The sequence below is a fragment of the Macaca thibetana genome, chromosome 6 (genome assembly GCF_024542745.1).
Source record: "Macaca thibetana thibetana isolate TM-01 chromosome 6, ASM2454274v1, whole genome shotgun sequence".
Taxonomy (NCBI): Eukaryota; Metazoa; Chordata; class Mammalia; order Primates; family Cercopithecidae; genus Macaca; species Macaca thibetana.
Window position 1 is genome coordinate 141246409 of NC_065583.1, and position 10107 is coordinate 141256515.

The window sequence follows — 10107 nt, forward strand, 5'->3', positions numbered from 1 at the left end:
AAACATTTGTTGTTTCAAGGTGCTAAGTTTGTAATTTTTTACACAGTAATTGATAATATGTATTACTAATTATAGATATGTAACAAATATATACTCACAGCGCAATTCAATCTTCAAAACCAACAATTTATGAACAGTTCCTAATAGTCTTTGTATCCAAAGCACTCTATTTAAAACAATGTGAATAAAAGAAAAATGATTATCTTAGTAAAAAAGATGACACATTCAGAATGAAGTAATTTCCAGGCTGGGTGTGGTGCCTCACACCTGTAATCCCAGCACTTTGGGAGGCTGAGGAAGGCTGATCATGAGGTCAGGAAATCGAGACCATCCTGGCTAACACAGTGAAACCCCGTCTCTACTAAAAACATAAAAAATTAGCTGGGTGTGGTGGCGGGCACCTGTAGTCCCAGCTACTCAGGAGGCTGAGGCAGGAGAATGGCATGAACCCGGGAGGCAGAGCTTGCAGTGAACCATGAACCATGATCGCACCACTACGCTACAGCCTGGGAGACAGTGCGAGACTCTGTCTCAAAAAAGAAAAAGAAGAGCAGAATGAGGTAGTTTCCATAATAAATAAAGTAGTATGCACTTGATCTAATCATATTTGACACATAATTATTTTGTTTTATGAGGTACAGGCTCTATAAGAAGTTTGAGTCTGCCACCAACACATGAACAAACATTATTTAGTAAACCGATATTAGCCATAACTCCATTCTAAAACAGCTGTGCGACTTTGCCTACGTGGTTTAATGCTACTACAGTCATTAAATCTAGTCATTTGCTCTTGTACTAGCACTGTATTTGCCGATTTCTTCTGGATGAAGCATCAAAACATCCTAGAAATTTAAAGGACTATGATATAAAGCACGATGTATAGCAATGAGGAATACAAAAAATGAAGCCAGATGAGAAATCATGACACATGATTAAAATGTTTTCACTACAGTTTCCTTAGAGTTGGAATAGAGCCTACAAATTGGTAGGAAGTATATGGAGTCTCACAAATAGATTGAAATTATAAAAAAGCCACATAAATACAAATTTGAAATGTGAAAAATGTTAAAACCTAATTAATAGACAAAGAACTGTGAATTAACCAATAAAATATGTTTAAGGGGCACCTTATCAAGTTGGTAATGATAAAGAAGAAAACTAAATATTGGTGAAGCTGTAGTAACATGAATGCAGTAACAGGTTTCTTGGGAGCAAGGAATTTGTAGAGAGCTATCTGGCAACACGCATCAACTACCATAAAAAGTTGAACACTTTGATTCCTGATGCCCACATCTAGAAATGTTTTCTAATAAAATAATATGAGATGTAGTCAAACATTAATGTAGAGAGATATCACGGGAGTGTAAATTAATAATAAATAAAAGGAAGAAAGGAAGAAGCCATCTTAAAATCCATCCTGGGAATGACATAGCAAAACACGACAAAACCATACCATGAACAATACCAAAAACAAGCCACACATACACGAAAACTATGTAATCGTAATAGAAATAGTAATAGCCCATCTTAAAAACGATATAATATTTTAAAAGTCTATATGACAGAAATAATAATAGCATATAAAAATTTCTGTGGTGTGGTGGTGTGTGCCCTTAATCCTGTCTACTGAAGAGGCTGAGGCAGGAAGATTACTTAATCCTAGGACTTCAAGCCTGCAGTGAGCTATGATCATACTACTGCCCTCCAGTCTGAGTGACAGAGTGAGACCGATATCTAAAAACTGTTTGTAAAGTTTATGCCTTTTATAATGTTAAGTTAAAATGATAGCATATAAAAATATTAAACAAGATTTTAATTTTGTATTCAGTGAGATCCTAGAAATCTAATTTTTATATTTATATCATGCTATGTATATATCCTGAAAAACAATGTTTCCAGTAAATGAATGTAGATACATTTTTTCTCTCTTTCCTTTGACTCCATATCAGAAGATTTTAGGAAGACAGCTCTTGGTGAATTTGTTACCTAGTTTGATTCTTATACATCTTTTTACTTCTCTGAAGTTGGTATCAGTCAAGACTTATAACAGTTACATTGTATCTGCATGCGCACAACCTCCTTAGATAAAATTTTTCACTACACTAATTTTTTAAAAGCTACAGTAGTTCCGAATATTATGATACATAATTTAATAGGGAAAGAAATGAAAATAAGCCATAAAATACATTCTTTAATTGTTGTTGTTGTTGTTGTTGTTTGAGATGGAGTCTCTTACTGTGGCCTGGGCTGGAGTGCAGTGGTGTGATCTCGGCTCACTGCAACCTCCCCCTCCCGAGTTCAAGAGATTCTCCTGCCTCAGTCCAAGTAGCTGGGATTACAGGCACATGCTACCATGCCCAGCTAATTTTTTGTATTTTTAATAGAAGTGGGGTTTCATCATGTTGGCCAGGCTGGTTCCGAACTCCTGACCTTGTGATTTGCCCGCCTCAGCCTCCCAAAGTGTTGGGATTACAGGCATGAGCCACTGCGCCCCACCACATCCTTCAATTTTTACAGGAAATGTATTAGGCAAAGAACTGGCTAAAAGTCATCTATGAAGCATTTTAATGAATTATGATTTGGGAGGAGGAAATAAGGTGTGGATTATTTGTTGCTTATAATGTATATAAAATGTATTAATATGTGTTTGTGGATTGTTAGAGTAAAACTTACCCAGAAACCTTATTGCTACCTTCACCACTTTTGTCTCAGTGATAACTCTTGACTTTGCCCAAGAAAAATGTCGTTTTGAAATTCAAATTTCCAGTTCAATAGAAGTAAATAAATTCTTTAGCCACTGAATTTAAGAATCAGATGGAAGTGGCAGATAACACGATCCTGTCTTCATTTCTAGAAGGTTAGAATCAGTTCATTAACTTTGGATAATGTCTTTTCCTGTTCTAAGTAAGTGAAATATTAATGGAGAAAGAACAAGGCAGGTCTGTGCCAGATTTTCTCAAACAAGATATACAGACTGCCATTAGTAAGCATTAGTAAGTAGACACATGGCCTTCTATCACTTTGGGGGCCACTAAGAATTATAAAAGAATGAGATTATTATAATTGTTGGAAAGCAACAACAACAATAATAACTACTAAAAATGGGATGACATTCTCAAGAAAAATGAAGAAAAAGGGGAAAGGAAGAGAGAGAATTTCATGTCTTTCAAAATGAAAACATGCAAGTGCTTCATGAAAGAATCAAAGTGGCCACAAAGGTATTTACTGATTTCCTTTCTGGTCAGGCCTTCTCATGAATGAATGAGGTCCTGATGAATTCACATTTAAGTGATGCCTTTTTTGGTTTTCTAAAACAAGGATGTTATCCATACAGATAGGGGTCATACTCAATAAAAAAGATTTTACTCTTTTAAAAATACAGGTTACTTGTGGGGATGAACATCCTAGGACACTGAAGAATGAAGAAATTCAGGATATATTCTGAGATGCACACATAATAATGTATTCTTACAAGTTATTCTAAGCATAAATCACACATTCACACAATTTAACTGTTGCACAGATCGTACACTACCTAACCTATTGTCTTTGTCCATTTTATGTTGCTGTAACAGAATACCACATAAACCAAAGAAGTTGATTTCTTACAGCTCTGGAGGCTGAGAAGTCCAAGGTCAACGGGCTTGCAGCTAGTGAGGATTTGTAGTGAAATCTTCTTGAAGGCACAGACTAGTTCATTCATTTTTGCATCCCTAATAGAACTTAACAGCTTGCATTATAATACCCTATGTCCAAACTGTTTATAATTACACAATAGATGATGGGACACCCTACATATGAAAGTCACTTATTTTGCCTTAGCTGCAGTTCATTCTTCCATCCAGGCACTCATCACATTATTTTGCAAATATCCCCTTATTTGTCTCTTTCTTCCCACTAGATTGGAAGCTTATTAAAAGCAAAAAGTCTCTCATCTTTGTCTTCCTAACACATAGCCCACAGCATCCTGCTAATTGCCTCCCAGTAAATATGTAATTAATGAATATTTGGAATCCATTTTTGTAGATTTCTTTATTTGTCAATGCTTTGCTTCCCAAATAAATCTTTTTATATCAACGTCCAAATTATTTTACAAAGTTGTCATTTCACTAATGTTCTTACTATAAAGCACAATGTTTCTACCTATACAATATTCAGTAAGTTTGGGTCAGGGTCATATGGATGTCAAGGCGTTATGAAAAATCCACACTTTCTTTTTAGAGGCAGAGTCTCACTCTGTTCACTCAGGCAGGAGTACAGTGGTGCAATCTTGGCTCACTGTAGCCTTGATTTTTTTAGTTCAACCAGTCCTGCCTCAGCCTCCCTAGTAGCTAGGACTACAGGCATGCACCACCATACTCTGCCAATGTATTCTATTTCATTTTTTGTAAAGACGGCACCTCACTATGTTGCTCAGGCTAGTCTAGAACTCCTGACCACAAGAAATCCTCTAGCCTCAGCCTCTCAAAGTGCTAGAGTTACATATATAAGCCACCAAGTCTGGCCCTGCACTATCCAATATGGTAGCCACTAGCCAAATACCGCTGTGTACATTTAGAATTAAATAAATTCAATTTAAAATTCTGTTCCTCAGTCACACATTTCAAGTGCTCAATAGCCACGTGTAACTAGTGGCTTCTCTATTTGGATGGCATAGGTTATAGAACATTTCCCCCATAGAATAGGCAGAAGGTTCTATTGGAAAGTACTATCATGGCATAGAACTTTGGAGAAACTCCCAGCTTTGTTTCTTTGTGTGTTTGTTTGTTTGTTTGTTTTTGAGATGGAGTCTTGCTTTGTCTCCAGGCTGGAGTGCAATGGCACGATCTCAGCTCACTGAAACCTCCGTGTCCTGGGTTTAAGAGATTCTCCTGCCTCAGCCTCCCAAGTAGCTGAGACTACAGGTGCATGCCACCATGCCCGGCTAGTTTTTTTTTTTTGGTTGGTTTTTTTTTTTTTTTTTGTATTTTAGTAAAGATGGGGTTTCACCATGCTAGCTCCCAGCTTTTACAGAGTGGACCGTTCAATTTTGAGGTGAGTCTGGGCATTGGTACTGCCAACTGACAACAATCCCCAAACAATAAACCTCTTTTGTCAACAAGGTGGCCAGTGAGCTTGCACAACTCAGTCCACTGCCCCCACGCTCCCTCAGAGATCTGATTCAAGAAGCCCCAGATGGGGGGCAGAGGTGAGGTTTACAGCATTGAGAGCCTGCAGCAAATGGTTTTTACCTTCCTCGCTTTCTGGAGGGTGGTATCACTTTTAGGAAGTTCCCTTCAGTGCATTCAGAAAACTAAGAGCTAAATCCCAAGAACAAGCCCTCCTACTTATATTCAGTGACAGAGGGAGCATGGTCAATAAATATTGGCCACAAAGAACTCACAAGTAATGTTATTTGTCCTGAATGCAGTCTATTTGATGCATATGTTTTGCGACTCAGGTTCTTCTGTAAATGCTGTGCTGTTGTATAAGCTATGAGACATTTGGAATTTGGTTTACATCTTAAAGCAAATAGTGCAATATGTTTCCTAGATTTCGCTAGGCCAATGTTATTTTGTAGGGTGAGTTTTGTGTTAAGTTATTAGGTTAGTGCAAAAGTAATTGCAGTTTTGCCATTTCTTTCATTGCAAAAAACTGTAATTTACTTTTGCATCAACGTAATATTTAAACACCAGGTGACCTCTAGTTCAACCTTTAGAGTCTTGCATTGAGTGTTTCAAGATAGGAACCACCAGGCAAAGGGCACCACTTCCCCTCAGTGTTCAAACTCTGCAAAACTACAAGGAGCTTATACACCAGAGGTCAGACATGTTCCCTTTAGTGGAGTAATTTAGCAATGAAGATCCAGTTCATACTGTTTCCAAGAGGCATGTAGATAGGGCCTATCCCTTGATGAAAATAATTTTTTTTTAATTAGAGTAGTCAAAAACTATAAAATTCCAGAAGATTTCTGGTAAATTGTGGAGTCCTGCTGTGGTAAGTGAAGCCCCATATGTAAATATAAATGAATCATCCTGTGGTCTGTATTCACGTGTTCCCAAACAACTTGGCGTTTATTTCACTTTAACCAACACTACATTTAGATGCTATTATTAACATAAAGACAGCATGTAATTGGAGAATGGAAATTTTACCATTGTTGTTAGTCAAATAATACTTCGTTGAAAATTATAATCACTCTATTTCCTTCCTTTTCATGTTTTCTATTGCTCGTGTGTGTGTGTGTTTTAATTTTGGCTCTCACCCTCATCTTGACTCTCTCCATTCTTGCAGTTCCATGTTCCTCTGGTTTTCTTGGAAATAGTCTAAAATCCATATCCTTTTGGAAGTCTTCTTTGATTTACTAAGTCACACTGTCATCAAATCCCAATTAATTTTACTAAACTAATCTTTGTGAACAAGTGAAAGGACATTTATTGAGTTTGGTACATACATCTGTTTCTGTTTTCCACACAAATACATCTACCACAAGACTTATAGGGCATAATGGAATAAAAATCACAAAATATTTAAAAGATATAAAAAGACCTAACAATTCCAATCAAAAGCAAGTCCCTCATATAGGACATAAACCACTAAAGCAACGAAACACGTATGGGGAAAAGTGCTTCTTAAGATCATTTTAATATAATGTACAATCTCTTTCCGATTTCAATATAAGTTTAAGAATGCTTATCTCGGATGAAGGGAAGAACTAAATTTGTAAGTTATAACTTATAAATATTATCAGGGAAAATGCTAAGAAAAAGAGAAAAGAATGAATTTGCATACATATTCATGAATTCCTACACAGTTGTCTTTTTTTAACAATGGAGCAATGAAAATACAATGTGAATAAACTGGTGCTTTTTAAAAAGCTGATTGTAAATGGTCAACTGCACATTTCAATCAATTACTATGAAACATGGCAAATAATAGAGAGCCCCCCAAAGTGTGTAAGGTATATTTATTTCTCTTGATTTTTTTCATTTATGAACATGATTATTTATTTTATTTATAATCTTCTGATTGGATTGATCAAGAAAGACATTCAACTTGGTTGAACAAGGTAGTCAAGAGTCTGCCCAACTGGTCTTTCTTAGAACAAAGTTACTAAGAAACAGTTCCTGAGTTCCTTACCCTGAGCTCATAATTAGTGGCAGCAGAGAGGGAAGAACAATCTAGAAGCTGGCAATTCAGAATGAGAGTAAGAGCACCCCAGCTTGCTCACAAACACTCCAAAAACTAAGAATGCCCTCATGACCATGAGAACATATCTGTTTCCTGTAATAAAATACCACAAATACCAGTTTCTCTCCTCCATTGTTACTTGTGATAAGCTGTATCCCACGGACCCAGTTTAGCCCCTTGATCAAAAGCACGGCTACAGACTAATAATATCCTCATTCAGCGAATGGGCCTATGAGTTCTTCTAACGTACCTGAACATTCAGACATATTGTTTCCATTTTTGCATTGTCTGAAATCTTCTGTCAGTACAGCAAGTGTGCCTTAACTGCTAAATAGTTTACCCCACTTAGACAAACTAAGGGCATGAAAATCCCCCGCCTTCAATAAATTCGGATACCTGTGAGTGCTGTTTTCACCCTCTAATCACCAGTACAAAAGAATTCCACCTTCTAGACTTAAATCTTACATCAACTGCTTCTGTCCTTCAGAAAATTATTTAATCTTTCTGGGTTTGTAATTTCTGATCTTTGAAATTAGAGTAGTGGTTTAAATTCCTTCCAGCTATACATTCTATTATTCTCTACTTGTATTTGATTTGTGTGACTAAATACCATCTTAGTCTGTTCTGAGTGTAAACTCCCCAAAAGAAGTAATAATTCCCAATCTAAATTATATAACATCACAGCACCTAAACTGGCATCAGGCAGCCTATGAAAGTCCAGTACATATGTAATGATGGTTCTCAAAGACACTGGTTTCAGGATTGAACTCTTAGTTTCACTGCCCCGTTGTGTCTGCTTCAAGTCAATGTGTTGAAGTGAGGTAGCCAATGAGTCAAACAAAAACTTGGAATAATTGTGTAATGTTTCAGTCTTGAGTCAGGAACTTGCCTCATGACCTATCAAATAAATATTAGGTCTGGGAAAATACAAAATTCTGATTTATCTTGTGTCAATTCAATTAGATACACTGCTGAGCACAGACAGTAGTTAGGATTATTGTTCAATAAAAGTTCATTCTACCTCTCCTTCACACTTTGCTTAGAGCATTTCTGCCTGCACCACTGATATTAGACTTGGCCACGAGACCAGTATTAGCCAGCGGAATGTTAGGAGACACAATGTAAGCACAGTCCTCACATGTTTGCATGACTTGGCTTGACTTTTGGGCTCTAATGATCCGACATGAGTAGAATATGTCCCAGACAGCCACTTATTTCAGACTAGAAAGGAAAACCGAAGAAAACATAAAGGGACAGAACTATATCCAACCCACAGCCTGGAAAAAAACATCCAATCCTCAGCCTGAAGCAGGGCCACCTAGCTGAATTGACTTTAGATCAGCCAAACCCCAGCTAATCCACAGATCCTGGAGCATAAGAAAGAACGCAATTTCTGTAAGCCACTTGTTTTTAGAGTGGTTTTTTTATGTAGCATTATTGTGGCAACACCTGACCAACAAAATGTGGATCTGACACAAAAACATATATTGGATCATTTACAGGACAATAGTTATTCATCTCTCCCTTTAGTACAACTATTAAGAACATAGGTTACCCAAAGTCCTAAACAGAACCAAGGTGTTTTAACCCACAAACAGACCAAGACCAAAATTGGGGGAAAAAGCCAAATCAAAAACTACTTTAGTGACAATGAAGTGCAAAAGAGATCAGAAGGCCAGAACTTATTTTATTTGACATAAAATAAAAGCAAACAGATACTAACTATTGATCTATTCAACAAATGGAAGAATCTCAATTTTTTTGTAAAGTAGAAGAAGCCAGCCACAATACACTACATATTCTATTATTTCATTTACAGCATGTTCTGGAAAAGGTAAAACTCCAGGGATAGATAGAAGATTAATGGTTGCTAGGGTTTGGGGGATGGAAAGGGCTAACAACAAAGAGACCACACACAAAAAAGTTTGGGAGTGATGGAACTGTTACATATCACAAGTATCGTGGTAGATACATGGCTCTATGCATTTGTCAAAAGCCATAGAACTGTATTCCAGAAAGAAAATTTCATAGTATACAAATTAACATTTAAAATAACTCAGCAAAGTCAACAAATTGAAAAGTATCAGGCTAGCTGACCTTTAAATCTTACTTCCAGACCTAAATATTGATGTGATACATACCCCATTTTCTTTTATATCTTTTGTTACCTGGTACTTTTGCTATGAGTGAAAAGCATTACCTAAACCTACTTTGTATACTTTTTATGGCCATAATGAAATTATCTTCCAAAACACATTTGCAATGCACTGCAAGTTTTGTTATACTTTTATCTTCATAAAGAGCAAGCCATTGGATATTTACCAGTCCTTTGTTCTCTTAGGATAGTATTTGCAGTGGGCACTTGTAGATTGCAGTTAACCATAACCATGAAGCTGGCATAGAACAAAGAATTTGTGTCTGCACAGTCTGTCTTAAGAGCCCCTGTGCCTTTCTTTTCCAAGAGGGATTGCATCTTTTAATTTAAGGTAAAAATGTAGAAAAAAAATCATTATTTTTTGCAAAAGATGTAAGTTTTCAGATGTGACATAAGAGTGAAGGCAAAGGTTTCCCTTACTCTTTGGATACTCCTCTACATGCCTTCCAGAGGTCCCAATAATTCATGCCTCCTGGTATTTGCACCCTGGTTTACCCCCTTCTTATTTTGGATGAGGGTCACTCTCTGTAACCAATAGCATTCAGGAGAAGTGATGATATGTCATTTCCAAAATCAGATTGTAGAAATATTGCATCATCTTATTTAGATGAGCACCTTCTTGCCCTTGGATCACCCACTCTGGGGGGAAGCTGTGTCATGAGCAGTTCTATGATCAGGCCTATGTAGCCAGAAACAGAAACCTCCTGCCAAGAACTGCATGAGTCATCTTGGAAGCGACCCTTCCCAGTCATGCCTTCAGATGACACTGCAACCCTGCTGGC